Raw genomic sequence first — 14,848 nt, 5'->3', positions numbered from 1 at the left:
CGGAGTTGAGTCGTAGCCGTAGTAGATTCCGAGTTGAGTCGTAGCCGCAGTAGATTCCGAGTTGAGTCTTAGCCACAGTAGATTCTGAGTTGAGATTTAGCCGCAGTAGATTCCGAGTTGAGTCGTAGCCGCAGTAGATTCCGAGTTGAGTCGTAGCCGCAGTAGATTCCGAGTTGAGTCGTAGCCGCAGTAGATTCTGAGTTGAGTCGTAGCCGCAGTAGAGTCCGAGTTGAGTAGTAGCCGCAGTAGATTCCGAGTTAAGACGTAAGTGCAGTAGACTCCGAGTTGAGTCGTAGCCGCAGTAGTTTCCGAGTTGAGTCGTAGCCGCAGTAGATTCTGAGTTGAGTCTTAGCCGCATTAGATTCTGAGTTGAGTTTTAGCCGCAGTAGATTCCGAGTTGAGTCGTAGCCGCAGTAGATTCTGAGTTGAGTCGTAGCCGCAGTAGATTCTGAGTTGAGTCGTAGCTGCAGTTGATTCCGAGTTGAGTCGTAGCCGCAGTAGATTCCGAGTTGAGTCGTAGCCGCAGTAGATTCTGAGTTGAGTCGGAGCCGCAGTAGATTCAGAGTTGAGTCGTAGCCGCAGTAGATTCCGAGTTGAGTCGTAGCCGCAGTAGATTCCGAGTTGAGTCTTAGCCACAGTAGATTCTGAGTTGAGATTTAGCCGCAGTAGATTCCGAGTTGAGTCGTAGCCGCAGTAGATTCTGAGTTGAGTCGTAGCCGCAGTAGATTCCGAGTTGAGTCGTAGCCGCAGTAGATTCCGAGTTGAGTCGTAGCCGCAGTAGATTCTGAGTTGATTCGTAGCCGCAGTAGATTCCGAGTTGAGTCGTAGCCGCTGTAGATTCTGAGTTGAGTCTTAGACGCAGTAGATTCCGAGTCGAGTCGTAGCCGCAGTATATTCCGAGTTGAGTCGTAGCCGCAGTAGATTCTGAGTTGAGTCTTAGCCGCATTAGATTCTGAGTTGAGTTTTAGCCGCGGTAGATTCCGAGTTGAGTCGTAGCTGCAGTAGATTCTGAGTTGAGTCGTAGCCGCAGTAGATTCCGAGTTGAGTCGTAGCCGCAGCAGATTCTGAGTTGAGTCGTAGCCGCGGTAGATTCGGAGTTGAGTCGTAGCCGCAGTAGATTCCGAGTTGAGTCGTAGCCGCAGTAGATTCCGAGTTAAGACGTAGGTGCAGTAGACTCCGAGTTGAGTCGTAGCCGCAGTATATTCCGAGTTGAGTCGTAGCCGCAGTAGATTCCGAGTTGAGTCTTAGCCGCAGTAGATTCTGAGTTGAGTTTTAGCCGCAGTAGATTCCGAGTTGAGTCGTAGCCGCAGTAGATTCTGAGTTGAGTCGTAGCCGCAGTAGATTCCGAGTTGAGTCGTAGCCGCAGTAGATTCTGAGTTGAATCGTAGCCGCGGTAGATTCGGAGTTGAGTCGTAGCCGCAGTAGATTCCGAGTTGAGTCGTAGCCGCAGTAGATTCCGAGTTAAGACGTAGGTGCAGTAGACTCCGAGTTGAGTCGTAGCCGCAGTAGATTCCGAGTTGAGTCGTAGCCGCAGTAGATTCTGAGTTGAGACGTAGGTGCAGTAGATTCCGAGCTGAGTCGTAGCCGCAGTAGATTCCGAGTTAAGACGTAGCCGCAGTAGATTCCGAGTTGAGTTGTAGCCGCAGTAGATTCTGAGTTGAGTCGTAGCCGCAGTAGATTCCGAGTTGAGTCGTAGCCGCAGTAGATTCTGAGTTGAGTCGGAGCCGCAGTAGATTCGGAGCTTAGTCGTAGCCGCAGTAGATTCCGAGTTGAGTCGTAGCCGCAGTAGATTCCGAGTTGAGTCGTAGCCGCAGTAGATTCCGAGTTGAGTCGTAGCCGCAGTAGATTCTGAGTTGAGTCGTAGCCGCAGTAGATTCCGAGTTGAGTCGTAGCCGCAGTAGATTCTGAGTTGAGTCGTAGCCGCAGTAGATTCTGAGTTGAGTCGTAGCCGCAGTAGAGTCCTAGTTGAGTAGTAGCCGCAGTAGATTCCGAGTTAAGACGTAAGTGCAGTAGACTCCGAGTTGAGTCGTAGCCGCAGTAGTTTCCGAGTTGAGTCGTATCCGCAGTAGATTCTGAGTTGAGTCTTAGCCGCATTAGATTCTGAGTTGAGTTTTAGCCGCAGTAGATTCCGAGTTGAGTCGTAGCCGCAGTAGATTCTGAGTTGAGTCGTAGCCGCAGTAGATTCCGAGTTGAGTCGTAGCTGCAGTAGATTCTGAGTTGAGTCGTAGCCGCAGTAGATTCCGAGTTGAGTTGTAGCTGCAGTAGATTCTGAGTTGAGACGGAGGTGCAGTAGATTCCGAGTTGAGTCGTAGCCGCAGTTGATTCCGAGTTGAGTCGTAGCCGCAGTAGATTCCGAGTTGAGTCGTAGCCGCCGTAGATTCTGAGTTGAGTCGGAGCCGCAGTAGATTCGGAGTTGAGTCGTAGCCGCAGTAGATTCCGAGTTGAGTCGTAGCCGCAGTAGATTCCGAGTTGAGTCTTAGCCACAGTAGATTCTGAGTTGAGATTTAGCCGCAGTAGATTCCGAGTTGAGTCGTAGCCGCAGTAGATTCTGAGTTGAGTCGTAGCCGCAGTAGATTCCGAGTTGAGTCGTAGCCGCAGTAGATTCTGAGTTGAGTCGTAGCCGCAGTAGATTCTGAGTTGAGTCGTAGCCGCAGTAGAGTCCGAGTTGAGTAGTAGCCGCAGTAGATTCCGAGTTAAGACGTAAGTGCAGTAGACTCCGAGTTGAGTCGTAGCCGCAGTAGTTTCCGAGTTGAGTCGTAGCCGCAGTAGATTCTGAGTTGAGTCTTAGCCGCATTAGATTCTGAGTTGAGTTTTAGCCGCAGTAGATTCCGAGTTGAGTCGTAGCCGCAGTAGATTATGAGTTGAGTCGTAGCCGCAGTAGATTCCGAGTTGAGTCGTAGCTGCAGTAGATTCTGAGTTGAGTCGTAGCCGCAGTAGATTCCGAGTTGAGTCGTAGCGGGAGTAGATTCCGAGTTGAGACGTAGCCGCAGTAGATTCTGAGTTGAGACGTAGGCGCAGTAGATTCCGAGTTGAATCGTAGAAGCAGTTGATTCTGAGTTGAGTCGTAGCCGCAGTAGATTCCGAGTTGAGTCGTAGCCGCAGTAGATTCTGAGTTGAGTCGTAGCCGCAGTAGATTCCGAGTTGAGTCGTAGCCGCAGTTGATTCCGAGTTGAGTCGTAGCCGCAGTTGATTCCGAGTTGATTCGTAGCCGCAGTTGATTCCGAGTTGAGTCGTAGCCGCAGTAGATTCTGAGTTAAGACGTAGGTGCAGTAGATTCCGAGTTGACTCGTAGCCGCAGTAGATTCTGAGTTGATTCGTAGCCGCAGTAGATTCCAAGTTGAGTCGTAGCCGCAGTAGATTCCGAGTTGAGTTGTAGCCGCAGTAGATTCTGAGTTGAGACGTAGGCGCAGTAGATTCCGAGTTGAGTCGTAGCCGCAGTAGATTCTGAGTTGAGTCGTAGCCGCAGTAGATTCCGAGTTGAGTCGTAGCCGCAGTAGATTCCGAGTAGAGTCGTAGGTGCAGTAGATTCTGATTTGAGTCGTAGCCGCAGTAGATTCCGAGTTGAGTCGTAGCCGCAGTAGATTGAGTTGAGTCGTAGCCGTAGTAGATTCCGAGTTGAGTCATAGCCACAGTAGATTCAGAGTTGAGTCGTAGCCGCAGTAGATTCTGAGTTGAGTCGTAGCCGCAGTAGAGTCTGAGTTGAGTAGTAGCCGCAGTAGATTCCGAGTTAAGACGTAAGTGCAGTAGACTCCGAGTTGAGTCGTAGCCGCAGTAGTTTTCGAGTTGAGTCGTAGCCGCAGTAGATTCTGAGTTGAGTCTTAGCCGCATTAGATTCTGAGTTGAGTTTTAGCCGCAGTAGATTCCGAGTTGAGTCGTAGCCGCAGTAGATTATGAGTTGAGTCGTAGCCGCAGTAGATTCCGAGTTGAGTCGTAGCTGCAGTAGATTCTGAGTTGAGTCGTAGTTGCAGTAGATTCCGAGTTGAGTCGTAGCGGGAGTAGATTCCGAGTTGAGACGTAGCCGCAGTAGATTCTGAGTTGAGACGTAGGCGCAGTAGATTCCGAGTTGAATCGTAGAAGCAGTTGATTCTGAGTTGAGTCGTAGCCGCAGTAGATTCCGAGTTGAGTCGTAGCCGCAGTAGATTCTGAGTTGAGTCGTAGCCGCAGTAGATTCCGAGTTTAGTCGTAGCGGGAGTAGATTCCGAGTTGAGTCGGAGCCGCAGTAGATTCGGAGTTGAGTCGTAGCCGCAGTAGATTCCGAGTTGAGTCGTAGCCGCAGTAGATTCCGAGTTGAGTCTTAGCCACAGTAGATTCTGAGTTGAGATTTAGCCGCAGTAGATTCCGAGTTGAGTCGTAGCCGCAGTAGATTCTGAGTTGAGTCGTAGCCGCAGTAGATTCCGAGTTGAGTCGTAGCCGCAGTAGATTCCGAGTTGAGTCGTAGCCGCAGTAGATTCTGAGTTGATTCGTAGCCGCAGTAGATTCCGAGTTGAGTCGTAGCCGCTGTAGATTCTGAGTTGAGTCTTAGCCGCAGTAGATTCCGAGTCGAGTCGTAGCCGCAGTATATTCCGAGTTGAGTCGTAGCCGCAGTAGATTCTGAGTTGAGTCTTAGCCGCATTAGATTCTGAGTTGAGTTTTAGCCGCGGTAGATTCCGAGTTGAGTCGTAGCTGCAGTAGATTCTGAGTTGAGTCGTAGCCGCAGTAGATTCCGAGTTGAGTCGTAGCCGCAGCAGATTCTGAGTTGAGTCGTAGCCGCGGTAGATTCGGAGTTGAGTCGTAGCCGCAGTAGATTCCGAGTTGAGTCGTAGCCGCAGTAGATTCCGAGTTAAGACGTAGGTGCAGTAGACTCCGAGTTGAGTCGTAGCCGCAGTATATTCCGAGTTGAGTCGTAGCCGCAGTAGATTCCGAGTTGAGTCTTAGCCGCAGTAGATTCTGAGTTGAGTTTTAGCCGCAGTAGATTCCGAGTTGAGTCGTAGCCGCAGTAGATTCTGAGTTGAGTCGTAGCCGCAGTAGATTCCGAGTTGAGTCGTAGCCGCAGTAGATTCTGAGTTGAATCGTAGCCGCGGTAGATTCGGAGTTGAGTCGTAGCCGCAGTAGATTCCGAGTTGAGTCGTAGCCGCAGTAGATTCCGAGTTAAGACGTAGGTGCAGTAGACTCCGAGTTGAGTCGTAGCCGCAGTAGATTCCGAGTTGAGTCGTAGCCGCAGTAGATTCTGAGTTGAGACGTAGGTGCAGTAGATTCCGAGCTGAGTCGTAGCCGCAGTAGATTCCGAGTTAAGACGTAGCCGCAGTAGATTCCGAGTTGAGTTGTAGCCGCAGTAGATTCTGAGTTGAGTCGTAGCCGCAGTAGATTCCGAGTTGAGTCGTAGCCGCAGTAGATTCTGAGTTGAGTCGGAGCCGCAGTAGATTCGGAGCTTAGTCGTAGCCGCAGTAGATTCCGAGTTGAGTCGTAGCCGCAGTAGATTCCGAGTTGAGTCGTAGCCGCAGTAGATTCCGAGTTGAGTCGTAGCCGCAGTAGATTCTGAGTTGAGTCGTAGCCGCAGTAGATTCCGAGTTGAGTCGTAGCCGCAGTAGATTCTGAGTTGAGTCGTAGCCGCAGTAGATTCTGAGTTGAGTCGTAGCCGCAGTAGAGTCCTAGTTGAGTAGTAGCCGCAGTAGATTCCGAGTTAAGACGTAAGTGCAGTAGACTCCGAGTTGAGTCGTAGCCGCAGTAGTTTCCGAGTTGAGTCGTATCCGCAGTAGATTCTGAGTTGAGTCTTAGCCGCATTAGATTCTGAGTTGAGTTTTAGCCGCAGTAGATTCCGAGTTGAGTCGTAGCCGCAGTAGATTCTGAGTTGAGTCGTAGCCGCAGTAGATTCCGAGTTGAGTCGTAGCTGCAGTAGATTCTGAGTTGAATCGTAGCCGCAGTAGATTCCGAGTTGAGTTGTAGCTGCAGTAGATTCTGAGTTGAGACGGAGGTGCAGTAGATTCCGAGTTGAGTCGTAGCCGCAGTTGATTCCGAGTTGAGTCGTAGCCGCAGTAGATTCCGAGTTGAGTCGTAGCCGCCGTAGATTCTGAGTTGAGTCGGAGCCGCAGTAGATTCGGAGTTGAGTCGTAGCCGCAGTAGATTCCGAGTTGAGTCGTAGCCGCAGTAGATTCCGAGTTGAGTCTTAGCCACAGTAGATTCTGAGTTGAGATTTAGCCGCAGTAGATTCCGAGTTGAGTCGTAGCCGCAGTAGATTCTGAGTTGAGTCGTAGCCGCAGTAGATTCCGAGTTGAGTCGTAGCCGCAGTAGATTCTGAGTTGAGTCGTAGCCGCAGTAGATTCTGAGTTGAGTCGTAGCCGCAGTAGAGTCCGAGTTGAGTAGTAGCCGCAGTAGATTCCGAGTTAAGACGTAAGTGCAGTAGACTCCGAGTTGAGTCGTAGCCGCAGTAGTTTCCGAGTTGAGTCGTAGCCGCAGTAGATTCTGAGTTGAGTCTTAGCCGCATTAGATTCTGAGTTGAGTTTTAGCCGCAGTAGATTCCGAGTTGAGTCGTAGCCGCAGTAGATTATGAGTTGAGTCGTAGCCGCAGTAGATTCCGAGTTGAGTCGTAGCTGCAGTAGATTCTGAGTTGAGTCGTAGCCGCAGTAGATTCCGAGTTGAGTCGTAGCGGGAGTAGATTCCGAGTTGAGACGTAGCCGCAGTAGATTCTGAGTTGAGACGTAGGCGCAGTAGATTCCGAGTTGAATCGTAGAAGCAGTTGATTCTGAGTTGAGTCGTAGCCGCAGTAGATTCCGAGTTGAGTCGTAGCCGCAGTAGATTCTGAGTTGAGTCGTAGCCGCAGTAGATTCCGAGTTTAGTCGTAGCGGGAGTAGATTCCGAGTTGAGTCGTAGCCGCAGTAGATTCTGAGTTGAATCGTAGCCGCAGTAGTTTCGGAGTTGAGTCGTAGCGGGAGTAGATTCCGAGTTGAGTCGTAGCCGCAGTAGATTCCGAGTTGACTCGTAGCCGCAGTAGATTCTGAGTTGATTCGTAGCCGCAGTAGATTCCAAGTTGAGTCGTAGCCGCAGTAGATTCCGAGTTGAGTTGTAGCCGCAGTAGATTCTGAGTTGAGACGTAGGCGCAGTAGATTCCGAGTTGAGTCGTAGCCGCAGTAGATTCTGAGTTGAGTCGTAGCCGCAGTAGATTCCGAGTTGAGTCGTAGCCGCAGTAGATTCCGAGTAGAGTCGTAGGTGCAGTAGATTCTGATTTGAGTCGTAGCCGCAGTAGATTCCGAGTTGAGTCGTAGCCGCAGTAGATTGAGTTGAGTCGTAGCCGTAGTAGATTCCGAGTTGAGTCATAGCCACAGTAGATTCAGAGTTGAGTCGTAGCCGCAGTAGATTCTGAGTTGAGTCGTAGCCGCAGTAGAGTCTGAGTTGAGTAGTAGCCGCAGTAGATTCCGAGTTAAGACGTAAGTGCAGTAGACTCCGAGTTGAGTCGTAGCCGCAGTAGTTTTCGAGTTGAGTCGTAGCCGCAGTAGATTCTGAGTTGAGTCTTAGCCGCATTAGATTCTGAGTTGAGTTTTAGCCGCAGTAGATTCCGAGTTGAGTCGTAGCCGCAGTAGATTATGAGTTGAGTCGTAGCCGCAGTAGATTCCGAGTTGAGTCGTAGCTGCAGTAGATTCTGAGTTGAGTCGTAGTTGCAGTAGATTCCGAGTTGAGTCGTAGCGGGAGTAGATTCCGAGTTGAGACGTAGCCGCAGTAGATTCTGAGTTGAGACGTAGGCGCAGTAGATTCCGAGTTGAATCGTAGAAGCAGTTGATTCTGAGTTGAGTCGTAGCCGCAGTAGATTCCGAGTTGAGTCGTAGCCGCAGTAGATTCTGAGTTGAGTCGTAGCCGCAGTAGATTCCGAGTTGAGTCGTAGCGGGAGTAGATTCCGAGTTGAGTCGTAGCCGCAGTAGATTCTGAGTTGAATCTTAGCCGCAGTAGTTTCGGAGTTGAGTCGTAGCGGGAGTAGATTCCGAGTTGAGTCGTAGCCGCAGTAGATTTCGAGTTGACTCGTAGCCGCAGTAGATTCTGAGTTGATTCGTAGCCGCAGTAGATTCCAAGTTGAGTCGTAGCCGCAGTAGATTCCGAGTTGAGTTGTAGCCGCAGTAGATTCTGAGTTGAGTCGTAGCCGCAGTAGATTCCGAGTTGAGTCGTAGCCGCAGTAGATTCTGAGTTGAGTCGTAGCCGCAGTAGATTCCGAGTTGAGTCGTAGCCGCAGTAGATTCCGAGTAGAGTCGTAAGTGCAGTGGATTCTGATTTGAGTCGTAGCCGCAGTAGATTCCGAGTTGAGTCGTAGCCGCAGTAGATTCTGAGTTGAGTCGTAGCCGTAGTAGATTCCGAGTTGAGTCGTAGCCACAGTAGATTCTGAGTTGAGTCGTAGCCGCAGTAGATTCTGAGTTGAGTCGTAGCCGCTGTAGATTCTGAGTTGAGTTTTAGCCGCAGTAGATTCCGAGTTGAGTCGTAGCCGCAGTAGATTCTGAGTTGAGTCGTAGCCGCAGTAGATTCCGAGTTGAGTCGTAGCCGCAGTAGATTCTGAGTTGAGTCGTAGCCGCGGTAGATTCCGAGTTAAGACGTAAGTGCAGTAGACTCCGAGTTGAGTCGTAGCCGCAGTAGATTCCGAGATGAGTCGTAGCCGCAGTAGATTCTGAGTTGAGTCTTAGCCGCATTAGATTCTGAGTTGAGTTTTAGCCGCGGTAGATTCCGAGTCGAGTCGTAGCCGCAGTAGATTCTGAGTTGAGTCGTAGCCGCAGTAGATTCCGAGTTGAGTCGTAGCCGCTGTAGATTCTGAGTTGAGTTGTAGCCGCAGTAGATTCTGAGTTGAGACGTAGGTGCAGTAGATTCCGAGTTGAGTCGTAGCCGCAGTTTATTCTGAGTTGAGTCGTAGCCGCAGTAGATTCCGAGTTGAGTCGTAGCCGCAGTAGATTCTGAGTTGAGTTTTAGCCGCAGTAGATTCCGAGTTGAGTCGTAGCTGCAGTAGATTCTGAGTTGAGTCGTAGCCGCAGTAGATTCCGAGTTGAGTCGTAGTTCCAGTAGATTCCGAGTTAAGACGTAGGTGCAGTAGACTCCGAGTTGAGTCGTAGCCGCAGTAGATTCCGAGTTGAGTTGTAGCCGCAGTAGATTCTGAGTTGAGACGTAGGTGCAGTAGATTCCGAGTTGAGTCGTAGCCGCAGTTGATTCTGAGTTGAGTCGTAGCCGCAGTAGATTCCGAGTTGAGTCGTAGCCGCAGTAGATTCTGAGTTGAGTCGGAGCCGCAGTAGATTCTGAGTTGAGTCGTAGTCGCAGGAGATTCCGAGTTGAGTCGTAGCCGCAGTAGATTCCGAGTTGAGTCTTAGCCACAGTAGATTCTGAGTTCAGATTTAGCCGCTGTAGATTCCGAGTTGAGTCGTAGACGCAGTAGATTCTGAGTTGAGTCGTAGCCGCAGTAGATTCCGAGTTGAGTCGTAACCGCAGTAGATTCTGAGTTGAGTCGTAGCCACAGTAGATTCGGAATTGAGTCGTAGCCGCAGTAGAGTCCGAGTTGAGTCGTAGCCGCAGTAGATTCCGAGTTAAGACGTAAGTGCAGTAGACTCCGAGTTGAGTCGTAGCCGCAGTAGTTTCCGAGTTGAGTGGTAGCCGCAGTAGATTCCGAGTTGAGTCGTAGCCGCAGTAGATTCTGAGTTGAGTCGTAGCCGCAGTAGATTCCGAGTTGAGTCGTAGCGGGAGTAGTTTCCGAGTTGAGTCTTAGCCGCATTAGATTCTGAGTTGAGTTTTGGCCGCAGTAGATTCCGAGTTGAGTCGTAGCCGCAGTAGATTCTGAGTTGAGTCGTAGCCGCAGTAGATTCCGAGTTGAGTCGTAGCCGCAGTAGATTCTGAGTTGAGTCGTAGCCGCAGTAGATTCCGAGTTGAGTCGTAGCGGGAGTAGATTCCGAGTTGAGTCGTAGCCGCAGTAGATTCTGAGTTGAGACGTAGGCGCAGTAGATTCCGAGTTGAATCGTAGAAGCAGTTGATTCTGAGTTGAGTCGTAGCCACAGTAGATTCCGAGTTGAGTCGTAGCCGCAGTAGATTCTGAGTTGAGTCGTAGCCGCAGTAGATTCCGAGTTGAGTCGTAGCGGGAGTAGATTCCGAGTTGAGTCGTAGCCGCAGTAGATTCTGAGTTGAATCGTAGCCGCAGTAGTTTCGGAGTTGAGTCGTAGCGGGAGTAGATTCCGAGTTGAGTCGTAGCCGCAGTAGATTCCGAGTTGAGTCGTAGCCGCATTAGATTCCGAGTTGAGTCGTAGCCGCAGTAGATTCTGAGTTGATTCGTAGCCGCAGTAGATTCCAAGTTGAGTCGTAGCCGCAGTAGATTCCGAGTTGAGTTGTAGCCGCAGTAGATTCCGAGTTGAGTCGTAGCTGCAGTAGATTCTGAGTTGAGTCGTAGCCGCAGTAGACTCCGAGTTGAGTCGTAGCCGCAGTAGATTCCGAGTTGAGTTGTAGCCGCAGTAGATTCTGAGTTGAGACATAGGTGCAGTAGATTCCGAGTTGAGTCGTAGCCGCAGTTGATTCTGAGTTGAGTCGTAGCCGCAGTAGATTCCGAATTGAGTCGTAGCCGCAGTAGATTCTGAGTTGAGTCGGAGCCGCAGTAGATTCGGAGTTGAGTCGTAGCTGCAGTAGATTCCGAGTTGAGTCGTAGCCGCAGTAGATTCCGAGTTGAGTCTTAGCCACAGTAGATTCTGAGTTGAGATTTAGCCGCAGTAGATTCCGAGTTGAGTCGTATCCGCAGTAGTTTCCGAGTTGAGTCGTAGCCGCAGTAGATTCCGAGTTGAGTCGTAGCCGCAGTAGATTCTGAGTTGAGTCGTAGCCGCGGTAGATTCCGAGTTAAGACGTAAGTGCAGTAGACTCCGAGTTGAGTCGTAGCCGCAGTAGTTTCCGAGTTGAGTCGTAGCCGCAGTAGATTCTGAGTTGAGTCTTAGCCGCATTAGATTCTGAGTTGAGTTTTAGCCGCAGTAGATTCCGAGTTGAGACGTAGCTGCAGTAGATTCTGAGTTGAGTCGTAGCTGCAGTAGATTCCGAGTTGAGTCGTAGCCGCAGTAGATTCTGAGTTGAGTCGTAGCCGCGGTAGATTCGGAGTTGAGTGGTAGCCGCAGTAGATTCCGAGTTGAGTCGTAGCCGCAGTAGATTCCGAGTTAAGACGTAGGTGCAGTAGACTCCGAGTTGAGTCGTAGCCGCAGTAGATTCCGAGTTGTGTCGTAGCCGCAGTAGATTCCGAGTTGAGTCTTAGCCGCAGTAGATTCTGAGTTGAGTTTTAGCCGCAGTAGATTCTGAGTTGAGTCGTAGCCGCAGTAGATTCTGAGTTGAGTCGTAGCCGCAGTAGATTCCGAGTTGTGTCGTAGCCGCAATAGATTCTGAGTTGAGTCGTAGCCGCGGTAGATTCGGAGTTGAGTCGTAGCCGCAGTAGATTCCGAGTTGAGTCGTAGCCGCAGTAGATTCCGAGTTGAGTCGTAGCCGCAGTAGATTCTGAGTTAAGACGTAAGTGCAGTAGACTCCGAGTTGAGTCGTAGCCGCAGTAGTTTCCGAGTTGAGTCGTAGCCGCAGTACATTCTGAGTTGAGTCTTAGCCGCATTAGATTCTGAGTTGAGTTTTAGCCGCAGTAGATTCCGAGTTGAGTCGTAGCCGCAGTAGATTCCGAGTTAAGACGTAGGTGCAGTAGACTCCGAGTTGAGTCGTAGCCGCAGTAGATTCCGAGTTGAGTCGTAGCCGCAGTAGATTCCGAGTTGAGTCGTAGCCGCAGTAGATTCTGAGTTGAGTTTTAGCCGCGGTAGATTCCGAGTTAAGACGTAAGTGCAGTAGACTCCGAGTTGAGTCGTAGCCGCATTAGTTTCCGAGTTGAGTCGTAGCCGCAGTAGATTCTGAGTTGAGTCTTAGCCGCATTAGATTCTGAGTTGAGTTTTAGCCGCAGTAGATTCCGAGTTGAGACGTAGCCGCAGTAGATTCTGAGTTGAGTCGTAGCTGCAGTAGATTCCGAGTTGAGTCGTAGCCGCAGTAGATTCTGAGTTGAGTCGTAGCCGCGGTAGATTCGGAGTTGAGTGGTAGCCGCAGTAGATTCCGAGTTGAGTCGTAGCCGCAGTAGATTCCGAGTTAAGACGTAGGTGCAGTAGACTCCGAGTTGAGTCGTAGCCGCAGTAGATTCCGAGTTGAGTCGTAGCCGCAGTAGATTCCGAGTTGAGTCTTAGCCGCAGTAGATTCCGAGTTGAGTCGTAGCCGCAGTAGATTCTGAGTTGAGTCGTAGCCGCAGTAGATTCCGAGTTGAGTCGTAGCCGCAGTAGATTCTGAGTTGAGTCGTAGCCGCGGTAGATTCGGAGTTGAGTGGTAGCCGCAGTAGATTCCGAGTTGAGTCGTAGCCGCAGTAGATTCCGAGTTAAGACGTAGGTGCAGTAGACTCCGAGTTGAGTCGTAGCCGCAGTAGATTCCGAGTTGAGTCGTAGCCGCAGTAGATTCCGAGTTGAGTCTTAGCCGCAGTAGATTCTGAGTTGAGTTTTAGCCGCAGTAGATTCCGAGTTGAGTCGTAGCCGCAGTAGATTCTGAGTTGAGTCGTAGCCGCAGTAGATTCCGAGTTGTGTCGTAGCCGCAGTAGATTCTGAGTTGAGTCGTAGCCGCAGTAGATTCCGAGTTGAGTCTTAGCCGCAGTAGATTCTGAGTTGAGTTTTAGCCGCAGTAGATTCCGAGTTGAGTCGTAGCCGCAGTAGATTCTGAGTTGAGTCGTAGCCGCAGTAGATTCCGAGTTGAGTCGTAGCCGCAGTAGATTCCGAGTTAAGACGTAGGTGCAGTAGACTCTGAGTTGAGTCGTAGCCGCAGTAGATTCCGAGTTAAGACGTAGTTGCAGTAGAATCCGAGTTGAGTTGTAGCCGCAGTAGATTCCGAGTTGAGTCGTAGCCGCAGTAGATTCTGAGTTGAGTCGTAGCCGCAGTAGATTCCGAGTTGTGTCGTAGCCGCAGTAGATTCTGAGTTGAGTCGTAGCCGCAGTAGATTCTGAGTTGAGTCGTAGCCGCAGTAGATTCCGAGTTGAGTCGTAGCCGCAGTAGAGTCCGAGTTGAGTCGTAGCCGCAGTAGATTCCGAGTTAAGACGTAAGTGCAGTAGACTCCGAGTTGAGTCGTAGCCGCAGTAGTTTCCGAGTTGAGTCGTAGCCGCAGTACATTCTGAGTTGAGTCTTAGCCGCATTAGATTCTGAGTTGAGTTTTAGCCGCAGTAGATTCCGAGTTGAGTCGTAGCCGCAGTAGATTCTGAGTTGAGTCGTAGCCGCAGTAGATTCCGAGTTGAGTCGTAGCCGCAGTAGATTCTGAGTTGAGTCGTAGCCGCGGTAGATTCGGAGTTGAGTGGTAGCCGCAGTAGATTCCGAGTTGAGTCGTAGCCGCAGTAGATTCCGAGTTAAGACGTAGGTGCAGTAGACTCCGAGTTGAGTCGTAGCCGCAGTAGATTCCGAGTTGAGTCGTAGCCGCAGTAGATTCCGAGTTGAGTCTTAGCTGCAGTAGATTCTGAGTTGAGTTTTAGCCGCAGTAGATTCCGAGTTGAGTCGTAGCCGCAGTAGATTCTGAGTTGAGTCGTAGCCGCAGTAGATTCCGAGTTGTGTCGTAGCCGCAGTAGATTCTGAGTTGAGTCGTAGCCGCGGTAGATTCGGAGTTGAGTCGTAGCCGCAGTAGATTCCGAGTTGAGTCGTAGCCGCAGTAGATTCCGAGTTAAGACGTAGGTGCAGTAGACTCCGAGTTGAGTCGTAGCCGCAGTAGATTCCGAGCTGAGTCGTAGCCGCAGTAGATTCTGAGTTGAGTCGTAGCAGCAGTAGATACCTAGTTGAGTCGTCGCTGCAGTAGATTCGGAGTTGATTCGTAGCCGCAGTAGATTCTGAGTTGAGTCGTAGCCGCAGTTGAGTCCGAGTTGAGACGTAGCCGCAGTAGTTTCCAAGTTAAGATATAGGTGCAGTTAACTCCGAGTTGAGTCGTAGCCGCAGTAGATTCCGAGTTAAGACGTAGGTGCAGTAGATTCTGAGTTGAGTCGTAGCCGCAGTAGATTCCGAGTTGAGTCGTAGCCGCAGTAGATTCTGAGTTGAGTCGTAGCCACAATACATTCTGAGTTGAGTCGTAGCCGCAGTAGATTCCGAATTAAGACATAGGTGCAGTAGACTCCGAGTTGAGTCGTAGCCGCAGTAGATTCCGAGTAAAGACGTAGGTGCAGTAGAGTCCGAGTTGAGTCGCAGCCGCAGTAGATTCCAAGTTACGTCGTAGCCGCAGTAGATTCTGAGTTGAGACGTAGCCGCAGTAGATTCCGAGTTGAGTGGTAGCCGCAGTAGATTCCGAGTTGAGTCGTAGCCGCAGTAGATTCCGAGTTAAGACGTAGGTGCAGTAGACTCCGAGTTGAGTCGTAGCCGCAGTAGATTCCGAGTTGAGTCGTAGCCGCAGTAGATTCCGAGTTGAGTCGTAGCCGCAGTAGATTCTGAGTTGAGTCGTAGCCGCAGTAGATTCCGAGTTGTGTCGTAGCCGCAGTAGATTCTGAGTTGAGTCGTAGCCGCAGTAGATTCCGAGTTGAGTCTTAGCCGCAGTAGATTCTGAGTTGAGTTTTAGCCGCAGTAGATTCCGAGTTGAGTCGTAGCCGCAGTAGATTCTGAGTTGAGTCGTAGCCGCAGTAGATTCCGAGTTGAGTCGTAGCCGCAGTAGATTCCGAGTTAAGACGTAGGTGCAGTAGACTCTGAGTTGAGTCGTAGCCGCAGTAGATTCCGAGTTAAGACGTAGTTGCAGTAGAATCCGAGTTGAGTTGTAGCCGCAGTAGATTCCGAGTTGAGTCGTAGCCGCAGTAGATTCTGAGTTGAGTCGTAGCCGCAGTAGATTCCGAGTTGTGTCGTAGCCGCAGTAGATTCTGAGTTGAGTC

Source organism: Coturnix japonica, chromosome 20 (assembly GCF_054131305.1).
Source record: "Coturnix japonica strain WE chromosome 20, WE-NBRP24, whole genome shotgun sequence".
NCBI classification, from domain to species: Eukaryota; Metazoa; Chordata; class Aves; order Galliformes; family Phasianidae; genus Coturnix; species Coturnix japonica.
Note: the sequence above shows the minus strand (reverse complement) of the source record.